The sequence below is a fragment of the Peromyscus eremicus genome, chromosome 6 (assembly GCF_949786415.1).
Source record: "Peromyscus eremicus chromosome 6, PerEre_H2_v1, whole genome shotgun sequence".
Classification (NCBI taxonomy): Eukaryota; Metazoa; Chordata; class Mammalia; order Rodentia; family Cricetidae; genus Peromyscus; species Peromyscus eremicus.
Window position 1 is genome coordinate 101,801,931 of NC_081421.1, and position 26,055 is coordinate 101,827,985.

The following is a 26,055-nucleotide window of genomic DNA, read 5'->3' on the forward strand; positions in this document are numbered from 1 at the left end:
GCACCAGCTCCCTGTCTATAAGTCTGCAGATGTGTATGTTAATGCAAAACAGCTGGGGTGCATTCCTTCCTTCCCCTCCTTTTGCCTCCTTTCCGCAATTCCTCCATCCCTGTGATCCGTGCAGACGTCCCACAACCTTGACCTTGATTCCCAAATACTAATTTCCACAGCTACGTTCCCACTGTATAATTATCCTGCCTACCTCATTTTAATGAGCCCATACTGCTTTTCCTACCTGCAGCACTGTGAGCTGGAAACTCATTTACCATTGTGAACAACAGGCATGAGGTCAACAAGAGATTGAAGAAGACCGCCTAGGTTTATAGATGTCGGTTTCTCCTGTTGGCATGGTTGCCGAGTATTAGCACCTGAAACTTTTATTTAACTCAATAAGTCGAGTATTCACTTTTATTTTTGCTGGGGAGAAAAAAGCAAAACACAGTAGAAGCACATTTTAATACCTACATATTTTTACTGAGAGCTGAAAAATAGAGTATGATTGGACATCCCCAGGAGAGACAGAAGCCATTGCCTCTCCCTGAGTCTGTGTAGCCTTCACATGTTAAAGAACAGGATGGGAAAAGGCAAGTTGAAAGGTTCTCAATTGGGTGGAGTATCCATTACCCACCTCCAGCTCCACCTGCTACTGACTGGCTTCGGTACCGCTGATACCCGCCGTTTATACCAGGTCCACAGCACAAATCCCCAATTCACAACTGACTCCAGCATTGTGGCGGTCGGCACTGATCTGCCTTTCCGATGTATCAACTCTTTTGGTCTCCTCCTTTCTTCTTGCTGAATGTCATTAATTAATTAATTGATTTATTGATTGATAATTAATAATGAATCCTGCTGCCTGAATCTATTGTCACCATGGCAGTTTGTTTTTTTATGGCATCATGTCTTCTCTACATCAGAACACAGTGGTAAATGCCCTTCCAGACTACTCTTAGCTAAGCCACATTGTGAATCATTTTTTTATTCTACACCGCCCCCCCCCCGAAATAAAATCTGTCTTTTATTTAAACCCTTGTATTCACAGGGGGAAAAGGGAAAGAAAGGCAAAAAGGGGCCCAAGGGGGAGAAAGGAGAACAGGGCGCTCCTGGATTAGATGCACCCTGCCCGTTGGTATGTCTGACTTGTGCAACTGTCTCCAGATGTTGTGTGAGGGGTGCAAGGGAGAGGAGCAGGCCAGAGGGACCAGGAACAGCTGGTTACCAAGAGGGTCTTTTCACATGGACCTGCAGACAGGCGCTCAGAAGTTTGTACCCAGTATACACGGATGTGCTTCACATCGGGTTGCTGACCGTTCGCTCCACTCTATTTCTGCACTCTCAACAGTGCTGGCTGACTCGAGCCCGACCATAGGATGTGAGAAGAGCCAGCACCATCCCATACCCCTCCAAAGAGGAGGCTATGGTCTCCTGACAAGGCCTCGTCCTGATAATGTGAAACTTCTCCGCACGTTACTGATCCTTCTAAATTGTTCCTCTCCCAGCTTTTCATCTAGTTGTTTCTTTAGCAAATTTTTGCTTTCGATGAATTCTTGCCATTAGTAACGTTATGAGTTAATCTTTACAAACAGGGATTCCGTGGCGTTAAGGGGGAAAAGGGGGAGCCAGGCCAGCCTGGCCTGGATGGGCTGGATGCCCCTTGCCAATTGGTACAGTATTTCTCTTTCCTACCATCCTGCATGCCATTCCTTTATTATGTATTCGTCTGTATCAGTGTAAAGGGCTTCTTTCTGAAGCAAGCTTTACATGATAAACATACTACATGCATGTGCATGAGCAGGCTCCTCCCCAGGCTCTGCAGAGGGGAGAGAGCAAGCACGTGTCATCAACAAATGCAAATTAATCTTCTAACATTGTCCTCACTACTGGCGTGTCCATCTCTATGTTGCTTGGAATATAAATTTATCCAATAAATTTTCAGAGATTATCTGTAAGGTAGATGAGAATACATGATGCAAAGACACTGGTAGGCCAGAACTTTGGGCTTTTACCCTGCTTATTTTTTTCCTTTCCTCTAAAAGAAATAATGGTATTTTTCTCTCTCCCATTACAATCTTATCAGGCCATAAATAAGGTCAAACCTACATAACGAAGCTTCTATGGTCAAGAGTTAACCAATTCGAAGCAACGTTATTAAGAGACCATAGGAAAGAAAGCAATGGCCCTGCACATCTAAAGCTGATCATTGTCTGCAGCCCAAACCCTGTTCTGTCACATAACCTTTTCGACGTCATGGTCTCTCCTTTGAAAACTCACTTTCCTAAAGTAGACGGAACTCCCTCCTCCATTGGCATGAACTCAAAATCCTCCTTATAACTAAAATCTAAAATTCTACTGGCTGATCCTTTTCCTTGTACCAATCTGGCATCACCAATTTCTCCCAAATATGTTACAAAGCTAGATTTTTTTTGTTACAATTAAAAAGGTAGTGTGATTATATTTTGTGGAGTATAAAGAAAGCTTTTTATCATCATGTTCCACTTGGTCTGCATGGCCTTACATGATTCTTCAGTTATAAGCATGATTCTTTAAAGGTAAATGTAGATTTTGTGAGTCTTTTAAGAGATTATGTGTATAGAAAAATATTCAGTCAATTGTTATAGTTTATGGAGTACTCTGTCTTTTGTTTGCTTGCTGTTGATAAGTCACATTTTATAAACCCTTCATTGGAGGAAAATGCATGCCTTCGACTGTATCACATCTTCCAGTCTCATTTGTATCTGAAGATGCTTACATCTTAAAGTATATTTTGTAGTATTTAGAAACCTCCATTCAGAATGTTAACCAATACTCAAGATTTAAACAAAAGTGGTGGTAAACACTATGGATGACATTTACTATGATATGTAGATAGACTGCCGTGTTTCCAATGAGTATATTTTGTAATATCTACTTACAGTATAAGAAAGTGGAAAACACCGGCATATGGAGAGCTATAAACTTCAGATAGAAATGCTTTGCCATTGATTACCATTGCCACAAACCATAGTGACCACAAGGAAATGAAACTCTGATTCATTTAGCAAAGATAAGTGTGAGATGTTTTAATGATATTAAGAGGTACAGTGCAGATGTATTATCTAAAGATGTGCCTGTGAGCAGAGCACTAGGCAACTATGCTTTGTAAATTCCATCTTCAAAATTAGACATAGCTTTTTCTGTATTCACGTATGTATTTTTCAGATGTGTGCTCAGTCTGGAAAACATTTGAATTACCTTCATTCTAACTAACAGTAGGCAAAATATCATGAGCCACCACTTAGTATAAGACGTCTATGACTGAAGCCACCTAATAGAAATAATTTTAGAAGTCTCTGAGCTTGTGAACTAAATCTGATTACTTATAAGGAGCCTGAGGAATTCTTTTTCTTCCCTTCAAAACCAGGGACCTGATGGATTACCCATGCCTGGCTGCTGGCAAAAGGTAGGTAGGCCTTATGGCTTTTTGTTTGTTTGTTTGTTTTTCTGAAAAGAAACCCTAATTTTGACCAGGCCCTTTCCACTGCAAAACAGACCTTTTACATTTGACATTCTTGAAAACTCTTTGGGTATTTGAAAGCAAATATGCAAGCTCTAGGCAGTCTTTGGATGAATGTGTTTCTTACTGATTTCTTCCCAAACCAGTGAGCAAAAACGGTTGTTGACAAATTATAATCTGGAACTTCAAAGTCATTGTTTGTGATGGAAAGGCACAGTATATCTGTTAAGATTGTTTGGCTCTTGGGCGGTGGTGGCACATGCCTTTAATCCCAGCACTTGGGAGACAGAGCCAGGCGGATCTCTGTGAGTTCGAAGCCAGCCTGATCTACAAAGCAAGATCCAGGACAGGCACCAAAAACTACACAGAGAAACTTTGTCTTGAAAAAAACAAACAAACAAACAAACAAACAAAAAAGATTGTTTGGCTCTCTGTCAATGAACTCTTTCCTTCTATTATTTAAAAATTATTTTGAATTATGATTTTCCCTATATATCAGTTGCATTGACAAATCAGATATATGGTAGAACCCTGTCAGTATTAGTCACACAACTGGGAAAGCAGAAAATACAAACATAACATATATCAGTAATATCTTGATTTATTTAGTAGTGTCTGCTTGAGTTTATACTGGCATCTTTTATATCCGTTTGTTTAACCCTCATCACATGACTGCCCACAGTCACTGTGAATGCATTCGGTACAGATGGCTCTACCCAGAGAACCTTCTGTGCACAAAGGCTATATATGTCATACCCTGTCATACAGGGATATTGTTTCAGTTAATTCCATACAGTAACCTACACATGAGTAATATAAATTTGGAAATGTGAAGAAACCTCCAAGAACAGCAAGGTGGTAGCTACCAGGGCTCGGAAGGAGAAACAGTAGGAAGTTGTGGCAGCGTTTCCAGCAGGCAGACGGAGCTCTGTGCATTCTGTACTGCCCAGGGAGTAATTACAGTAATGCTGTAAGCCCAGTGTGCAGGTTACCAGAGGGCAGAGGAATGCCTAGAAATAGCAATATGATAAAGGAAGCATCCAGGTTGCTTTGATAGTTTTGAAATTTTATCTCCAGTGCTTTGTAGCTTATCCAGTAATTGTAGACAGCCACACTTCATTGGCAAAATTAGAACAAACTATGTAAGCCAGAGTATGGAAACATGAGGAGACATTGGTTCTTGGTGGTTTCTCAAGTCAGCAACTCAACCATCAGGAAATCTTAAGTAATTTGCTTTCTCAACTAACTTCAGCCACTTAGCTAGGGACAGAAAAGCCTTCTCTCATAACAGCATCATTTATTTATTAGCTTCCCAGGCTCCCCTTTGAGCCTATCAGATAATTAGCTCAGTTGCATCTGAGGTCAAGAGGGTCTCTGGATACAGACCCCCTCATCAGATTCTTCCTGACCTGGAAAGACCAGCTTCTTGCCAGCTTCTCTGCCATGCACAGACATTGTAACATCATCTTGTGCAGGGATGTCCATTGGCTCTCTAACCTCCCCCTTGTAATTCAATGAGATGATGATTTTTTTTAAGCTAGTTATCAGCACACTGCTCCTAGAGAACTAACAGTTCATTTCCCCCACACTGTGACACCACAAAGAACTCAAGGTCACTTTTGGTCTGGGGTACTTCTAAATCATCTTCCTCTTCATAAAGACATAAAGATAATGCCAACAAGTGAAAAGCTGTTTGTCTTGTTAGCCCCTGGAATGAAAACCTGGTAGGAACACAGATAGTGTGATAGAATCAGAATTGTCCATATAAATATTCCGCTTTCTATGAAACGGATACTATATTCTACATAAGATTAAGGATCTCGTGAATCTAGCCCCTTCTACAAAGAAAAATAACCCAATTATAACACTTTGGTATTGCTTAGTATCTCCACACAGCACATATGAACTCCAATCAACATCTCCCCTCCCCCAATATAAATGAAATAATTAGAAAAATGAAATTTTCTCAGATTTTTTTAGATAGCCAATTTAGATATCTCAAATATTCAAGTAATTTTTTATTGATATGCTATAAATAAAGCCCATAGGTGGCTTCTGGTTAGTCGTATTTTATTTAGGCTAGCCAGTGTAAACATGTTTGTGGAATGTAAATGTTTTATTAGCATATACTAATTACACATAATGGGTCCATTATGACATTTTCATACATGTATACAATGTATTTGATCATGTTCATCCACCCATTACCTTCTCCTGTCTCTCCCCTACTCCCACTGAGTTCCTTTCCCACTAGTTCCCCTGCTATTTTGATGGTCTAATGAATTTCATTAGGTTGCTTAGGGAAGCATAGATACAGGATTGTTCACAGGAGTGTGGACACCTTAGTAGTAATTAGACTGTTGAAGAAAATGTCTATCCATCCACCACTAACTACGTATAGGTCCTCCATACTAGGGTATTCACAAGTTCATTCTTACTCAGTTTTTCTTGGAAAAAGAAAAAAAAAAGGTGTTATTAATGAAATCATTGAAGGGGGACTCTGGACTAGTTACCTGTGGAGGATGGGCCAGAAGGCATCCATTAGCTCACTCTCCTCTGCATTTTACTTTTCTCATTGATTTTTCTTTGAATAAAACTAAAGGAAGCACCAGACATGGTGGCACATGCCTTTAGTCCCAGCACCCAGAAGGGAGGCAGACCTCTTTGAGTTTGAGGCCAGGCAGAGCTCCACAGTGAAGCCCTGTCTCAAAAAACAAAATAAACCCAAGTCCTAAAAGCAGTCTCTATGATCTGCTCTATGACCTAACAACACAGTGAAAATTGCTTCTTAGTCTCAGAGTTAATGGCAGTTCTGGAAAGACGTTCAGGACAATGGCTCTTCTCAATGAGGAACCAAAGATTTGGAGGAGATGATTGATTGATGATTGATTGATTGATTTTTGTCAAAGTGGAACTGTCACACTGCATGAGAACTGATAGTGGGCAGGTTTACCTTGCCGGGCTGCTTCCTGGGCAGGGCTAGTCATAGGAAAAAAGAGACTAGGAACTGCATATGAGTTGTATACAGGAAGGTGTTGGTCCGCTGCCTTTGAGCTTAGACCCTTGGGCCATTATTAGGTTATGTTGTAATGCCTGCAGACATTGTGTGTAGTGGTGAAAGCATACCTGTAATAAAAACCACCGTTTTCTGCTTTCCCAGCGCAGTGACTAAGACAATCACTTATAAAGCTCTTAGTGGCAATGGGGAAATGTGGGTTGGAACTAAGATGAGAATTTTGGTAAACTGGATGTGATACGGGAAACATCAAATGGTCAAATTAGCTTGCTGACTTGAAAAAGAAAAGACTCCAGGGTTCTCCCAGTGTTTGTAAAATAACTGCTAACTTGGAATTGTTACCAAAGAACCACTAACTCCGCGGGTGTCTTTCTGTTGTCTGTTTTTCTGCAGTGATGAATCTAACCTTCCAAGCATGAAGTTGTGTATATAACGGTCCACCTTTTGTATTTATAGTTGAAAAACTGAGTTGCAGATTTTGCAAGTGTGGAATCTGCTCACCTGGCTGGCACTGCTTCCCCCTGTTCACAGTAGTGCAGACGTCCATCTTTTCTCACATCAGAGGTTAGGCAGTTCACGGAAGGAAAGATAGACCAGTGTCTCTATTTTATGTGAACATGTGTATTTATATGGACATCAGTGATAAAGGAACGATTGCTCTCGCTATTTTCTTATTCGGGGCCTGTTAATTGCATGGACAAAGAGTGCCATGAAATAGTTTACATGAAACTGTGACCAAATACGGACTCAAAGCGATGAACGTGTAGCGCACATTCCTAGTAGCATTCATTCATTCACGCCCACACCACCTACTGAAACTGACTAAAAACAGCATGACTGTGTGCCAGCCCTGCTTGTGTAAACGCAGATGCTTGCATGCTGCCTCCCGAGTTCTTTGATGACATCTGAGCTTTTGTCCCTTTGTCGTCCCAAGGGGGTTACACCGTGGCTAATCGCCAAAAAGAGATAAGTTGATGGAGAGCACCCACACAGTTGGTCTTATATTTTGAGGGAGTTGCAGTCCCGACTGCAGATCCACAGCTCCTAATAAAGCGGGCTCCTGTGACCGCCTTGGTTGAAACACCAAAGGGTGGAGCCGATTACTACCGCTAGTTTTCCTTGGGCTGCGCTTGGCAGTGAAGACGCCGGAAGAGGACCGGTTCTACGTCCTGCACTGTCTTTCGTGTGACCAAGTTGGAAGGAGGTTTATAACCATGAACACCCAGAACAGCAGAAATTGTTTTTCTAGATGAACTGACTTCCCGCAGGTGTTGATCAGGGCGCTTTGGGGAAATGTCAGAGGTAATGCGGCAGTGTTCTGGAGACGGCGGAGCCTTGGAATGGAAGTCCCCATTTGTGCAGATTGAAAGGTGCGGACATCCCATCAGAGCTCAGGTTGCTGAAGACAGACTGTGTCCCAAGAAGGGATCAGACATAATAAGCTGTGCTGCAAATGCTGGGAAGTTCCTTGTGCTCACTCAACCAAAGGTGGCCAGAAAGCATCCCTCTCTCCCTCCCTTCTGGGGTTGACCCATACCAAATCTTTTGCTACAAGTTCCAGAAACACGATGTAGTTTCCATTCTTTCTCATACTTTTTCTTTTCCTAGTCCAGGGACAGAAAATATTTGCTTCAGTTTGGGTCTCATAGTTTTTAAAGAACATTTTTTAAGAAAAGTTTTCAAATCTTAGTAATTTGAATCCAATAGTAAAAATAACCTTTTAACATCTCCTTTTTGTTTGTTTGTTTGAGATAATTGAGGAGATTATAGGGAGGCTTCATTTTTTACTTAATCATTATAAAGTATGAAGATTAAGCATTTTTCACTACTTTTTGATTTACATTGACAAAATTTACCTGTCAGTTATTGTAGAGTTAGGATTTTATCACATTTAATGGCATGAACTTGCTTCTTGTAAGTTTTTTCTGTATTGAAGTTTATTTCTCAAGTTTTGTTTTTTACATTTCTAAGTGTTTGTCTTATACACAGACCAAATTTGAGATCTCAGAAAGCCCTGAAATACAGTTGCCAGAAAAAAGGTCTTGTTTTTACCAACTTGCTCAAAACCTACCTACGCAGACTTAGACTTACTCTTTGCCGAGTCTGTGACATGTTTTGAAATGACTTATTCTAAGTGGAAGGGTTGCCTGGGAAAAGCACCATCCGTGGGAGCAGTGATCCTAGCAGCTCCTTAGAGAATTTCATTCCCCTCGGTGATTAAATGTCATTTTTGTGGAAACATTTCTAGTTTGGGGTTTGGATTTTCACCCCCACAGGGAAAATTAGTTCCTGCTTAGGATCACAACAAAGAAGATACAATTTCAAAGAAGATCTTAAGATGTCTTTCATATCGTGTAAGCAAATGCTCAATCATACAAAATGATGTCATCTTTTTTCTTTATGTCATTTCTGGGGTTAGAATTTAAATGTTAAATCAGACTATCTGGTAACATTTCTAATAACATTCCACACTCCTAAGCCAATTTAGCTTTTTTTTTCCTTTGGTGGAGAGTATCTTCTAACAAGTTCTTGTATGATGTGGTTAGGGTAAGGTATTTCTCAATATATGAAACAATTCGTCTTAAATCATTTGGGGCACAAAAATGAGCCCGAGATTACACATCATCTTCAAGAACAAAACAAAGCAACTATAGACAATATGATGACTGTATTTCCTCCTGCCTTCCTTTCTGTTTCTCCATTAGAAAGAGGTATAGAGAGGGATCACTGTTTAAAATTGAAAGAGATTAAAATGAGACTAACTCATCAGCGAAAGCAGCACTGGACATACCCCTGGAAAGAACACTGCCTGGACTGTGTGTGCACTGGGGTGTTGCTCCTAAGACACATGTAAAGGAACGTGTAAACTTCTGTTTCGTGTACTTCCTTGGAACAGACAGCGGGACCCCGAGAGTCCTCTGCACTCCGTGGATTGCTAGGTTAACCACCATGAGTGAACCTGAAACTTTGGACTATTTGAAACATCTTTATCATTATGTCATCAAACTGAATAATTTCCAAAGGAATCAATAATGGATTATCATTGTTGATACATATATTTATAGATAGCATTCTTTTTTGTAAAGAGTTCTTTAGGAGAATTAAGAAAAATAGGTATGGAACACCCACTGGAAATAGGTCAAGGTCAGGTTTTACCGTAGAGACAACAGATGTCTCTAAGATGCCATTGTTATGTTGTCAATTTACATTGTTCTCCATTAACGTTGTTTGCTGCTGGTGAATTGCCTGCCTTTTTATCTTTATGGATAGTGGACCTCTACTGTGGGCAATTTCATTTCTCTATTTAATGGCATTCCTAAGCTTTAGTGTGTGATTTGATTTTGAAGTTCATGAATCTGTTGTAAATGTATTTCAATAACCAGCCTTTCCTTGTATAAAACAGCGTTATGTGGTCCCCTTATTCTGTATTCATTTTATATACCATATACCTTTATCAGTCTCCATTTGCCTTCTCTTTTGAGTTCACTCACCTTCCAGCTTGCATACTGTAAGCTTGACACAACCAGTGTTAGAGAAATCTGCACATGCCATGCAGGGTGCCTGGTACATAACTGTGCCTGAATCCCTCCCCTGGCTTTCCTTTTCCATTATCAAATGCAGCCTTGGAGGATTTTCCTTTATCCTGTTATTTTATGGAGAATATTGGAATGTCTCTCACTCCCACCAATAGGAAGTTCTTGGTTTGGGATTTCCACTCTGTGCATATGATGTGTTAGTGGGGCAGTTTACATACATGTACTTGTGTATGTATCTGCTAGCTTAAGGAAATTGTCAGATCACCATTCTGTACCTATGGGGAAATTGTCCTTGGAAATTAGGCACATTTCATAAGTGCCCAAAATACCAAGTATTTAACACAAAAAATAACATTTTAATCCCTCTCCCACTACATTTGTCTGGTAGTTCAACATCTTCTCAAAAGAGGTCATGAGAAACTTGGATGCTGACATCTAAAACCTCCATTTCCTTCCTTTCTTGATATTCAGATTATTTTCATGTTTAATGCTACCAAAAACATAGAATTTAATAATTTTTACCAAAAAAAAATCCCTACTATTTTATAAGGTTCACCGTAGCCTTATCATTCCAAAAATACTAAAAATGATCAGCTGTGATACTGGTGATTGACAGGTCTGACCAGTTATAAACCTGCCAAACTGGGTTAGGATATAAAGGCCCTCCGCCCCTCCTCCTATTCTCTTAGCACATCTGCTCGCTCAGAGACACTCCTCTAACTTAGATTGCTCATGAATTTATTTAGGGTTTTTGTAACTTCTATGGTAACAAACATTTTAATGGCTTCTTTTTTCACCAAAATATATTTTACATGTATAGACTGCCTACTCTGCTTATGGGTAGGACGTTTTGGAGACAGGAGGATGGACCTTGTTATGCTTGATTTCTTGACAACAAAGAAAATACCAACTCTTCTCCAAATAAATCATATTCTCACATATCACAGAAATATTAATGAGTCGGGTTCACAAAGAATGTTTCACGTATTGTTGGCATTTGCGTGGATATTCTTCATAGTGTTGTAAATGTTTCATTAAGGTGGACATTTTAAAAAGATGTATGTATCTGATTTATCTTTGGGAAATATTATATTTTTATTTGTATTTTTTACATTTTAAAGTTCATCTCTATGTGCAGCTATTTTTATATTGCCAAAAACTCACATAAATGCATAGTAAGAGGGAAATGGAAAAAAAAAAAAAAACGGCACACACTGCCTTGTGGGTTTTTTTATTTTTTTTTAAATGTTCCATGGGCTAGTCTCATGTACTTGGTTATTCTAATAATGTGTTGTATCTTTTCACTGTGTATATGGTGCAAACCTGATTGTCTCAGCAGTGTAAATATTTAAAAGATTGGACTTTCCTGTTTGATTTCTTATTTGAATTGTCGTTTTTTTCCAACTGCCATTATTGACTCAAAGGCCTGTGAAGGTTCTGATTTGCAATTTGGAGATAATTGCTTTGGGTTCATTTTCTAATTTGTTTCTAATTTACTTTTAAAAATTGTTTTCAGGGTTCCTAGTTTGTGAGAAGTTGATCTTCGGAATTATTTTTACACTATTTATGACTTATTTTCATAATGTAAAAAGTGTGTAATTATTACAATATTAACCCAAACAATGATAATGAATTGTATTGTTATAAAGTTTTAATGATATTCCTGAGAACTTTGTCCTATTCTCTTTTATTTAGAAACAGTTGACAAATAATTTTATTCTACTTTTCTTCATTATTGCAACCCTACCATTCACACCACACCATAGTGTGATTTTTTTTTTTAATGTTTTCTGGGTCGTGTAATAATGCTTCCAAACTCGGCTCCCACTCCAAAGCCACTTTGTTCTGGAATTCCCTATTTGTATGATATAAGTCGCCTCACACTGGGTCACTTCTTCCTCTCCCTCACCACATCGGAGTGCAGTGCATAATTTCATTTCACACCGATGCACCACGTGACCGACGACTGGACGCCCGCGCAAGGCACCAGTGATCAGCAAATGCCAAAGCCCTTCCCGAACTCCTTTCTTGTTGCTGCGCTTCTCAGCACTAAGTCCTCATGCTCCTGTCCTCTCTGCTAGGTCCTCCTCCTCCTCCCTCCCTCACTATCAGCCCTCAGGACTGTAATCTGCATCTCTTCAGGTGCTGCCTTGCCCAGAAATGGTCCTCTCTGGAGGCGCTCCTTCATGTCCAGGGTGAAGAGGGAGTCAGCGCTTCCTAACTCCACACTGGCTTCCTGACCAGCTGACATGTAGCCACACCTGCCTGGACTCCCCACAAGTGCTCATTATATTCGCGTTCACCCCTGCTTTTCTTCCAGAATTACAAATCCTAGGAAACAGCTACCTTCCCCTGCCTACACCTCAGTCACTTGGGACACAGCCACTTCTCATAGCCGCCGGCCCCCCCCCCCCGCCCCTTTCTGCTAATACACAGTGCTTATCCATCCCATCACTGCACTTCGATGTCGTCGTAACTCCTAAGTCTCAGATCCACCCCTTCTCTCCGTCTCCCCACCCCCTCCCATACACACACTGACTCAGTCTAGACTATACTCCAACCTCTCCTGTACTTTCCTAACAGACCTCCTACGACTAATAATCCCTTTCCCTTCTCTTCATACTCTCTCATCTTGAGGGCAATGTTTCAAAAGAAAGTAAAAAGTTAACTAAAAAGGTGTGCCACGTGAGATTTCTCATGAAGAACATTGCCTTTTAGAGGACCCCGACAGCGTTGCAACTTCAGAGCCCAGGGAGATGGGTCAACAGATAAGGATACTTGCCGCCAAGCCTGACAACCTGAGTTCAACCCCTGGTGGAAAGAGAGAGCCAATTCCAAAACGTTGTCCTCTGACCTTCGGGCGCGCGCGCACGCACACACACACACACACACACACACACACACACACACACACACATACACACCATGACATGCACATACACATGCTAAATAAACAAAAGTTATAAATGATCTGTAGTTTTGATACTGTTTCTCAGTATAACCCAAGAGCATGTGTTAACACAACTTTACGGAGACAACTCTGCAGGGAACCTGAACTGTACTCCCCCTATCCCTTGCTTTAAACCCCCCAGGAGCCGTCCCTCTTGATGCAGACCCTTTGCTGTGAAGCCCATGTGAAGAGCTTTATATAACATCCTGTCCTGCAGGCCAGGAACACTTACCCAAAAGTTTTCCCATGGCAAACTACTCAACAAATCTTCCACTGCTTTTGAGTCTGAAATAGTCCCTATTCCCGTGCCCATGATCCAGCTGAAGAACACATGCTGTTCTTCCAAGACATGTGCATCAGCTTACTAAACGTGCCTTCCTGCCAAGATGAGCTACTCCTGCGCCCCGGCCGCGTCTTGTGCTTATCACTACTTAGCACGTGTCAAGTTTTTAGTAACTACATGTTTGTCTCCTCTGCTGGACAGTGAAGGGGAAAACATGAACCCAAATCGATGAATGAATAACAAGGTTCAAAGTAACAAAAGTCACTGGATCCTATGAAGTTAATGTGCATGATAGTTAATCCACATGGCTAATTCAGAGCATGCCTGGATGTAGCTCCTAAAACTAAAGGAAGATGTGTTATGACTATTTCTAAGTCCAAGTACAAGCTGGGAGTAATATCACCAACTTGGTGTACTGTCACCTACTAAGAAGCCAGAGAGAAGTATAAGTTTGCAGTTAAAGGAAGGTTGAATTCTCTACCGACTGGGCTGCGTCCTCAGCCCTTACTCTCTTAGAACCAAATCCCTGCACGCCCATTACTTTAGTAGTGTTTGCAGTGACGAAAAGATCTTACTCCAAATCCAGAAAGAGAAGCTCTGTCCTTGAAGGCCCAGGGCATCATGGATCAGGAGCATGGGGTGGTTGCTGAGTGACTTAGAGCAGGCCATTGAGGCTTAGAATAAATTGGTTCTGGTGCAAGTGTCTATCTCTGTTCAGTGTGCGAGGGGTTACCACCCCATAAACACCACAGGCTGGGCATTCTAATCACCCTTCTCCCCATTGCTTCTAGACTGACTCTAGTGCTCAAATTTTGGCATCCATCAGAATCACTGGAGACCTTGTGAAAATGGCTTAGTTTCTGACCCAGTAGGTCCTAAGTGGTGGTGATGAACTTGATTCAAGGCCTACCCTTGGAAGAAGTGTTAGTCTGTTCTAGTTTGTGTCTTTAATGACCTTAGTAACTTGAAGTGTCCTAAGGCAAAGATGGTAGATTTCCTTTACTGAGAACCCTTCCAGATATTTTCTTGCCTTATCAGTGTTTTATCCTCTCAGACCATTCTTTCGCAGCTCCCTCAGGTAGAAGCTGCTCACACTCACACTGCATCTACATTCTCCAGGGAAAGAAAGCTGGTTGTCTGCCTTGCTCCTTATTTCCTCATTTTCACACAACTATCCATTCATAGACACAAAGACTTCGCTAAAGCAGATTCATCAACCATCAGAAACAGAGGCCATATGATCCCCTCACCTCCCCAAAGCCACACTTCTGAACCACGCTGCTATAGAAACCAGGCCTTCAGCACCTGAACCTTGGGGAAGACACTTCAGCTCCAAACTGTAACAAACACACTCCTTCCAGTTCTGAGATTGTGCAATTCCATCCATGACAGGTGACAATGAGAAATAATAGCAACTTGTTTCCCTAACAGTCCTATTTTAAAAATAATTTTCTATCAGTTTTGTCTATGACCTTATTATATCTGGACGGTGTGAATAACAGAGTGGCAGTATTTTTATTTGAGAAAAGAATCCAGAGAGGAGGAGTAACAAACCCAGGGTGACGTGATTCAGTAGCAGACAGTACAACCAGAACTTTCCAAGTCTGAAAACGGGAATGACAGCTGTGCTAATGTGGATTCTCTATGAGATGTTCAGGCAAGAAAATTTCTAAATTCTCATCATTTTCTTTTAAGTTAAGTTTTCCTTTCCCTTTTTCATATTATTTATAAATTACTTCTAGAATGCTCTCAAATGGTATTTGCAAAGTTTCCTGTCATCCAGCAGACTGTAATATCAAATCTAATCACTGGAATCCAATGGGCTGAGTTTGAATCTCTGTTCAGCCACTTACTAAGACAATGTATCTGACCTTGATGAGTTCCAATTTTTAGATTTACAGAATGAGAACGAACCGGGCGGTGGTGGCGCATGCTTTAATCCCAGCACTCGGGAGGCAGAGCCAGGTGGATCTCTGTGAGTTCGAGACCAGCTTGGGCTACAGAATGAGTTTCTGGAGAGGCACAAAGCTACACAGAGAAACCCTGTCTCGGAAAAAATAAATAAAAAGAGCTCAGAATGAGAACGAAGAATTACCTATTCAAGGTGGCATGTAACACAGATATCAATAAGTTTGCTCCAATACATGCTTAGTGCAGAAGAGGGCCACAGCACAAGCTCTCCACTCTCCTCTCTTTCCCTCTCCCCTTAAGACAGGGTCACAGATATCCCAGGCTGGCCTTGAACTTGCTATATAGTCAAGGATGACCTTAAATTTCTGATCCTGCTGCCACCATCTCTCAGTGTTGGGGCTACAGGAACTGCACTACCACACCTGGTTTGTAAGGTGCTGGGGAATTGAACCAAGACTTTCACACATTCTAGGTAAGCCCTCTACCAGCTGAGCTACAGCCTCAGCTCCTATTGCTATCTTTAAAATAAAACATAGCCTTCCTAGAGTTTCTGCAATGACCCAACGTCCTATTCCGTGTTGAGAAAGAGAACCATCCATCATTAAAAGCTAAATGCTGGTCCTTGCATCTCGCTGAGTATATCACTACTCCAAGGGTATCCGAGCACAGTGTGTAAATGAGCTTAAGCACGACCAGTGACACACAACCTAATAAGCAAGCAAGTTTGCTTCTGATAGCTTGAATTCAAAAGTAATGTCGCCACCTCCCAAGACACTTGACAAGCTTCATTGTATAAAACTGGTAAGCCACTGACTGATAGGGGAAAGAGAGGTCCCCTAGGGACCAGAGATTCAGGGGAAAGCCATCAAAGACAGCTGTGCTGAGAACCACTGGAAGGCTGCCTCCTGCTGCATTTCACCCCAAATGTTTGCACAGCTAGAGCCAAGCTCCAATCCCCGGAGTTTACTCCAGCAATCACACATGCTGGAACGCTTTCAGAACTCCCAGTTTCATAGTGCCAGCATGATGATATGCTGCACATTGTAATATCAGCAAAGACTAAGATTCTTTTTTTTTTAAAAGATAGACCAGGATGTGGGTGTGGCTTAAGGATAGAGTACTGGCCTAATGAGAGATTTTAGACTCCACCTACACACACATACACACACACACACACACACACGCACGCACGTACACACACGCACGCATGTACACACACGCACGCATGTACACGCACGCGCGCGCACACACACACACAACTTTTAAATGTGAATATCTATGAAAATATATACTTTTAAATATTAAGTGAAAAAATATAGATATGTAAATACTCTGTGGGAGAAGACACATAGACACAGACCTTTATGTCTTGGGACAGCAAGAACCACTCTTGTGGTATAGAAACCTGTAATCAGCATTCTAAACTATGCACAGAGAGCTAGTCCTGCTAGTGTACACCTGCAATCCCAGATCTTTGGAGGTGGAAGCAGGAAGATCAAGAGTTCAAAGCAATCCTCAGGTACATAATGAGTTCTGAGCCAGCCTTCACTAAATGAGATCCTGTTTGGTGTGTGTGTGTGTGTGTGTGTGTGTGTGTGTGTGTGTGTGTGTGTGTAAGAAAGAAAAAATGGAGACAACTCATTACATAAGGTGTGATTTTTTTATATTTACTATGCTCTTATGATATCTCAAATGATCAAGAACATTCCTCTCAGGCATGCCCAGCTGCTTGGGTTTTAGTTGTTGCTAGAAGTATTCAAGTTAACAGCCAAGATTAGCATTACGAACATCTTTGAGGAGGGGGAAACCACAATTTAATAACAAGAAGGAAAAAGAAGAGTAGAATGTAGGTGTGGTACTTTGGTAGAGAATGGCCCCCAGAGGTCATATATTTGAATACTTGGAACAGTTTGGGAATGATCAGGAGGTATGGCCTTGGTGAAGGGGGTGTGTTACTTGGGCCAGTCTTTGGGTTTCAAAAGGTCAAGCCATTCCCAGTTAGTTCCCTGCCTCCTGCTTGTAGACTGAGGTATAATCTCTCAGCTACTGCTCCAGCACCATGCCTGCCTGCCTGCCTGCTGCCATGCTCCTCACCATGATGATCATGGACTCTGACCCTCTGGAACCATGAGCCCCAAATTAAATGCTTTCTTTTATAAGTCACCTTGGTCAAGGTGGCATGGGCTCTTGTCACAGTAATTTAAAAGTAACTAAGGGACACTACAAGAATCACCTTGGGATGTTTAATTTCCTGACCCCCTAAACCATGAGACCTAGCTAACAGCTATGAAGCTTGGAGTAACAATCTAGGAATTACACCAACACTTGAAAAGCAAAAGGCTTAGCTGATGATGTGTCTTTCCACAAAGCTGGGCTTTGACAGCTAAGGGTGTATAGTATAAGTCAGTGGTAGTAGCGTGACTGTCTGGTATTTGTGAAGCCTTAGATTTGACCTCCCATGCTGCAAAAAAAAATAAGATGGAGATTCATAATAAAGGAAATTATATACTCACTTGAATTAAGGAGCAATTTTATATAGCTGATTCATGAATTTGCTTCAGACGGTATTGAGGTTTGCATGCCAATTAACCAGAACAGATAAGTAGGCAACTCACTTTAAATTGTAGTCACCAGGACAGTTATTAAATGATGAAAATATCCACATGAAAATCCAGCTGGGAGTCTCAGCCCACTCTTGAACCATTTACCTCATGGAGAGAAATACATTAAAATTTGGGTTTCTTCTACATAGGAAGAAATACATGAAAAGTTTTTTCCTCTCTAAGACTTTGCACATAAATTTTAAGTGAAAAGATCATATAAAATATAAAAAGTCAAATATATAATTAAAATATTTTTTATATTAATTTTAGGTATTTCACCTAGACTTTAATTTTTCAATGAGTTTATTACCTTGTTTTCCAAATTTATGATTAAATTAATAAATCAGAAATGAATAAATTGATCTATCCATAATGAACTGAAAATTTGTGCAGCTCAAAATTTTTAGAGACTTGGGCTGGACATGCAGCTCAGTGATGAAGTGCAGGCTTAGAGTATGAGACCCTGGGTTTGAGCTCCAAGAACCTTCTCTTCCTCACAAAAAAATAAAATAAAAAATAAAAACCCAGCATCTCATTAATAACTAACAAGAATACTTCTTTATTCTTTTCCTATGGTCAACACCATAGGAAAAGGATGAAAACACCTTTATGAAAAATGAAAATAGGTATTTGATACATGAGGAAAATGGGGTGAACTTTATTCCCCCTTCAATTAACATTCCCAATCTAATGTTTGAGATTTTTAAAGTAGACATACGCATGAAATGTCCCCCACAGGCTCCTGTATTAAATGTTTGTTCCCCATGCTGGTGGCATTATCTTGAGAAATTCTGGAAACTGTAGGAGATGGGATCTAGGTCACTGGGGTCACACCCTGAGGATATCTTGTCTGTGCCCCTTACTCTTTCGTCTGTAGCCAAGAAAAAAAGAAGCCCCTTCCACCACACACTCCTGCCACAGTGATCCTCTGCCCAAGAGCATGGGGCCAGGCAGCCATAGGCGGAGCCCTGAAACAGCGGACCAAAGAAGTACTTCCTTAAGTTGCACTATAGTACCATTTTGGTTATGGTGATTTTTTTTCAGAAACATTAATTAATACAATATTCTCTTAACTATGAAACTAAAAACACCTCATAATTGTTCTATTTGAGCTTAGTATTATCTCAGTTCCCTTCTGTGCTAACTATAAATCTCACACTAGAAACATCATAGTCCAATTTTGAGTTGTAAAAGGGTATACTTGGACTTACCATAAACACTATGCCTAATCAATAAAATTTATTTCAATTTACTACATAATTTTGAAAGAATAAATTTTTTTCATTATTATTTTTATTTATTATTTGTTTGTTTGTTTGTTTCAAGACAGGGTTTCTCTGTGTAGCTTTGCACCTTTCCTGGAACTCACTTGGTAGCCCAGGCTGGCCTTGAACTCACAAAGATTCACCTGGCTCTGCCTCCCGAGTGCTGGGATTAAAGGCGTGCACCGTCACCTCCCGGCTTAGGAATATTTTTTTAAAGCATGGTACATTGGATGGGTGCATGCGAACACATACATGTGTGTACATGCTTGTGTGTGTGCACCTGTGTATGCATACATGTAGACGCTAGCAGTCAACCTTGGGTGTCATTCTCCTGTTCACCATCCACACTGATCTTTGAGACAGGGGCTCTTACTGGTTGGAACTTGCCAGTCTGGTTAGGGGGGCTGGCTGGTGAGCCCAGGGATTCCCTGGACTCCTCCTCCCCAGTGCTGGGATTCTGGGCACACACTGCCATGCCTGGCATTTTTATGTAGGTTCTAGGATCAAACTCCAACTGCATGCCTTCACAGCCAGCACTGTACTGACTATGCTAGCTCCTGTCCGGCCCAAAAGTGCATTTTTGTGGACATCTCACCAATAGAGGGCAGACCCTGAATACCTTGAAGAGCTGGGCATTCATGAAAGCCTTTGAGCCCAAGTTTCTAAGTGTACACATAATAAATAATAAAGATTAGAGTTGGGACATCTTCAAGTTCTTCTGCTAAAGTTAGTGACCTTGAGTCTAACTCACTTGAAATGTATCTCCTCTACATATACATCTTATCTTATAAATGGTATCCACTGTTTTTAAAGGAATACATTTTTTAAATGTTTCTACTACCAGGTACAAATAAAACAAGATTAGAATATGGCCTAATATGTACATAGTTCAAAAAAAGTGTTCTTGATAAAATCCAGAAATCTGGGCAGTAGTTAAAATGAAGATTTATATTTCAATTAAAAGCTTTTATAATGAATAAACCACAAACAAACATTTGTCCAGCCAAGCTAGCAGGAAGGACTTGCCAGAGGGTTCCTGAAGCCTTAATGTTCCAAACTCAATGAATTATGTACATACATTTTAAAATAGCAATGTCGACAGTCACTATTTTCAAATTGATAACAAAATCTAAATATTCACCTGAGATAAACTATTTCAAAAGGTGAGATTTGTTTCCTGTTTTTATCTATTTCTTCCACCTCTTTGCCAACCCCTACTCTTTATTTTACCTCAGTAGAAAACTCTTCGGTATGGAGCACACGTTGTACATCAGAGTAAGACTGAAGACACACAGTTACTGCCTTCAAGGTACTTGCAATAGAAACCCTAACTAAGATAGTATCCATCCTCTACTATTTGGCTCTAATAACAGAAAAGAGATTTATACAATATTTTGGACAAATGTTACTACCACTGTAGACAAAAAAGAATCAGATTCCCCAAAGCCTCTACATTATACCTAAAAGGATGAAAAACAAGCTCTAGGTAAACCTGGAAGACACACAAATAAGAGAATTTATTAGACAGAAAGTTCATGAGTTCAAGGCCAGCCTGGACCATATAGGAAGTCCCAACTTAGCCTGAACCACATACTGAATCCTAAGTCAGCTGAGCTACATAGTAAGACCCTGTCTTAAAAAGAAAAAGAAACAGTTCAAAACCAGAAGGAAAAAGAGAATGCCCAACATGGCTGCAACATTCAGATACAGACTTCTCCAGGAAAAGAAGCTGATGTCGTATCCTCACCTACAAAGACCTGTGTCCTATGTGTTAGCAGACTCACTGCGCAGTGTGAAAAGAGAAAGGAAAAACAGTAAGCAATAAGAAAAGGGAGTTCTCTATCTTGGAGTTTCTATTGCTGTGATGAAACACCATGACCAATAGCACCTTGAGCAGGAAAGGGTTTATGTGGCTTACATGTCCTTAATCACAGTTCACTGATGGAAGCCAGGGCAGGAACCCAAACTGAGCAGGAACCTGGAGGCAGGAACTGAGGCCATGGAAGGGTGCTACTTAGTGCCTGGTTCCTCGTGGCTTGCTCAGCCTGCTTTTTTGTAGAACTTAAGACCACCAGCTCTCTCAGGGGTATCCACATCCACATAGGATGGGCCGTCCCCTATCAGTCACAAATTAAGAAAATGCCCTACAGGTTTGCCTACAGCCTGATCTTAGGGAAGCATTTTCTCAATTGAGTTTCCCTTCCCTTAGATGACTATAGCTTGTGTCAAGTTAACATATAACTAGCTAGTCACTCAAAGCAATCAGGCAGATGGTATAACAGGGCCCCAGACCTCAGTAGGCCCCAGACCTTAGCACGACTAACTCCATGATGGAAGTACCATTCAGGCTATAAATCTCAGCATGCAGACAGTATCACCTGCCATAGTGAAAACAAAGACCTAATCCATCAAAGTCTATAGTTATGGGAAAGTCTCTAAATGTACTAACTTTGCTTTTTGGCTATTGTAGTTCTGCTTCTGGTAACTGTTCTTGTTAACTGAAGTATGTCAACTCAGAAAATGTTTTCGGTGCTTAAAAGCTCATTCTGAGAAAGGTGCCGTGCTACGCTGGGACCCTGAACACCCAGTGCAGTCACTGGCTGCCTGTTACATATTTTCTATTGGTTTAAATCCATGTCTGAACGGTCTTCTCTGGTGGGTACCCCACCACACTGGAAGGACATGAAATTTAGAACAAAGTTGACTTGGGATTTTGCCCTGGCTCTGCCTAAGAGCAGCCTCCTGCTCTGTGCCAAACCTCACAACTTTCTGAACCTCTGGTTCCTTCTCTGAACATGGAGCTAATGCTAGCTACATGGCTTACGGGAATCCTGAAAAGGTATGTCAGAGTTCCCAGCATGAAATGTCCCCCACAGCCACATTATAGAGAGGGGCAGTGACCAGCAGCTGTGACTGATTCTGCCCTGATCCCTAAATTTGATGATTTTCAAAGGGTTTATTTACTAAGCATGTGGTGTATGGCAGACTTTGGACTTGAGCCATAGATACGATGAGAAAAGATCAGACCCAGTCCGTGACCTGCAGAACTTCAGTTCTAGGGAAAAAAAATTGGCTGTAAACAACAAATGATAGATTGTGTGAGTGAGTGGGGTGTGTGTGTGTGTGTGTGTGTGTGTGTGTGTGTCTGTATGTGTGTGTGTGAGAGAGAGAGACAGAGACAGAGACAGAGACAGAAGAGGGGAGAGAGAGATGCTGGAGATCAAACTCATGGCCTAGAACATCCTACCACGGAGCCCTGATGCAGGTAATTTACTCTCTAACCCCAGTCATGAAAAGTGCTACCAGGGAAATTGTGGGATGCTATGAAAATGCTAAATATAGGGACCAGGTACTTTTTCCTTTTAGGAAGGACAGGGGGTACCACTGCCTTGTGAAGGCACCATGAGCAAGCCTCACTCAAGCTGATGCCTGAGGTTGTGGAGATAAACGGGGACAGGGACTGAGGTACCAAGAGCCCTTCACAGCTGAGAACCCAGCTGTTGGCTGGTGTGGCTGAACTGAGGCAAACAACACAAAAAGAGAAAGAGGTAAGGTGAGGAGGTATGCGGTTCACAGCCCTCATGTATGGTCATGGGTTTTATTATGAAGGAAAATGAGAAAGCATTAACAAGTACAGTATTAGGACTGGCAAGATGGCTGAGGAGTAAAGAGTCTGCCACCGAGCCTGAAGATTTGAATTGAGTCCCAGGATATGCATGGTAGAAAGAAAGACATGACTCCAGCAGGCTGTCCTCTGACCTCCACATGCACTTGAATGTGCACACACACACACACACACACACACACACACACACACACACACACAAAATGAAGAACAGTATTATATATGGCATGAAAGCAGAAGGAGAGACTATTTGTGGAAAGGAAAGAAAGGGAGCAGAGGAAGATGGGGGAGGGTAACAAGGAAACAGAATAATAAAAACAAAATAAATCACATATATATGTATGAAAACTTAACAATGAAGCAATACATTTTATGCTAAATAAAAAAAACAACAACAAATAAAACTTAAGGTGGTGGTACCTTTAATCCCAGCATTGAGGAGGCAGAGGCAGTTGGATCTCTGTGAGTTCAAGGCCAGCCTGGTCTACAGAGTGAGACCCAAGACAGCCAGGGCCACACAGAGAAACCTTGTCTCGAAAAACAAAAACAAAACAAAACCTTACAGCAGATTCTGACAGAGATTTCATTTGGTTAGGCAGATGCTAGGGGGCTGGGAAGGAACTGCCCCAGCTGTTGGGTATATGTACACAGTACTCTATTTTATAATGGCACCCTGCTCTCTCTTGTGCTACAATCAGTTATTGATGCAGTAAGAGGAGGAGAAGGAAGAGGAAGAGGAGGAGGAGGAAGAGGAGGAGAGTGGTGGTGTGATCTAAGTGTGCCCTTGGGAATCTTATACATTCTCCAGTGAGGAGGGAAGTTTGTGTATCTACACAGCATGTCTATCCAGGGAGTCTCCTATCTACTCACCCACAGAGAGACGGCATGGTGTTGTGGTTTTAAGAAACAAGAGACCCACTCCCAGTGTTCAAATTCTAGCTCTCTATGCATTAACTGTAGGTTGTACTCCACTTTTCTCATCTGAAAAAGAAACTAACAGTGGTATATTTGTTTATTGGACCAACATGACAAAGTGTTATGGGCTAGGTGACTTATATTATAGAAATTAACTTTTTTTTTTTTTTTTTTTTGGTTTTCCGAGACAGGGTTTCTCTGTGTAGCTTTGCGCCTTTTCCTGGAACTCACTTGGTAGCCCAGGCTGGCCTTGAACTCACAGAGATCCGCCTGCCTCTGCCTCATGAGTGCTGGGATTAAAGGCATGCGCCACCACCGCCCGTCTAGAAATTAACTTTAACATTGTGGCATCTTGAAATCTGAGATTATCGAGGTGTGGTCATGTTGATTTTTGTCTAATCTGGCCTGAAGGTGGCCATCTTCCTGCATATTTACTTGGTGTTTCCTGTGTGCCTGTATCTGAGTCATCTAGATTTGTAAGGATCCCAAACAGATCAGATCAGTAGTCTTCCCAATGACCCTTTTAAAGGTTCTGTCTCCAAACACAGACAGGCCCTGAGCCACTGTGGCCCCAAGTAAAAATTTTCAGCTTGACACCAGCCTCCAATTACTATGCACTGAATAGAAATTGTACGATGAATTGCTGTTTTTTCCCAAGCTAGCAATATATGAGCTCATTTTCTCTCATAAAGAAGACAGCAACAGTAAGCTGAAACCTCCCGACAGCCTCAAGATCAGGTAGGTGGCCAGCCCACACTCCACAGCACACTGCGTTGCTAGGCTACGATGTTGATAGACTAAGGACACTACACCCATCTTTGACTGACAGTATTCTCAACTTCAGATTGGCACGAAAGCCCCTCCTAAGTCAAAAGGCATCTGCACTGTCACATTCTGAGTTATTGAGGGTTAGAATTGCAACATATGAATGGAGGAGAGGCCAACGAAAGCACACAACAAATGGCATGATCCAACACCAAGTGATTGACAGGATGGAAAGATGACATAGGTGATTGACACACAGGAAGTGTTTAACAAACAGCTAGCGTTAGCCACTCATTTACACCAAGCAGCTGGCTATGACGGTGGTTGGAGTGCAGAGATTTGGTATACAACAAGCTGTAAGGGCTCTGTCCTCTGGAAGCTTAGTTCTAATGGGCACAGGCAAAACAACGAAATGAAACGGAGACAGCAGAAAATGCTAGGGAGACTGAAAGAGCGATCTGATGGAGCGGACGTGGAGACTTCCTTAGATTCTCAGCTTAGCAGGCTGCAGCTTCTTGGCTATGCCACTTCATGCAGTAAGAGCAGTCAGAGACACTACACAAGCCATTAAGCGTGGTTAGCTTCCAATAAAACTTTATTTGAATTTTATGGGCTTTTATTTCTTTGCCCATCTAAGAAAATAAAAATCATTCTTAGCTCATAGGCCCTATAAAAATAGGTCCTAGTTTATGAGCTTTTGCTCTGGAAAGTTGATACTGTCATAGATGAAAATTTTTCCCTCTGCCCATTTAGATTGAGAGCTTGGGGCCTGTGAATTAAACTGATGAAGAAATTTTAACAAGAGAGATAAAATTTTCATTTGTATATATACAGTGGAGAAAGGAAAAGAGGACAGAAAGTGAAAAGGATGGGTAATGGCCGTAGAGAAAGTGATAGGTAGTCCTTAAAACAGAAGGCACATAGAACAGAAGGCTGGTGTCGATGCCTCTCTCTGCAATCTCCTGTCCTGGTGCTGACTTTTGAGTAGCAGGGACAAGAGCCAATCTTCTCTAGTCCTGAAACTCCTGGAGAGGTGTGTGGTGACAGGGCTCCTTTTGGTGGCTCTGCTTTTAGACAATTAGAGAGGAGTCCTGGCCTCTGTCGATTCTCAAATGGACCTTCACTGCTGTGCCCCTTTGGTATTAGAAATAGTTGCTGTCCTCCAGATCCCAGACTCACCTGGAGAAAAGTATAGGCCCCAGCAACCTGTTTCTGGAGTTCATATGTGGCTTCCAGGCAGGCAACTTGCGCCATCAAGAACCACAGTACACTTGTGGTATTTAAAATATAACCTTTCCAAGGACTCCCACCGCCCACACCCAAGTCTGGAAGGCTCCTGAAGTTTAGGGAGTGAGAAAAAAGTGTTTGTTTTGAATCTAGATTGAACCCATCACAGACCATGGTTTGGAACACTTATTTCCAGCCAATGATGTTGCTTTGAAGGCTGTGGGGCCATTAGGAAGGAAGGATTGCTGCCAGAAATGGTTCACCAGGGGCAGGCCTTTGGAACTTATATCCTAAGCCCTGATTCTGTCTGGCAGTTAGGAGGCCCTCTCCCACACAATCCATCCGCCATGAACACTGCCAGCTTTCCCCACCATGATGGACTGAAATCCTGAACTAAAATAAACCTGTCTCCCATTGCTTCTATCATGTATTTTGATCACAGAACCAAAAAAAAAAAAAAAAGTAA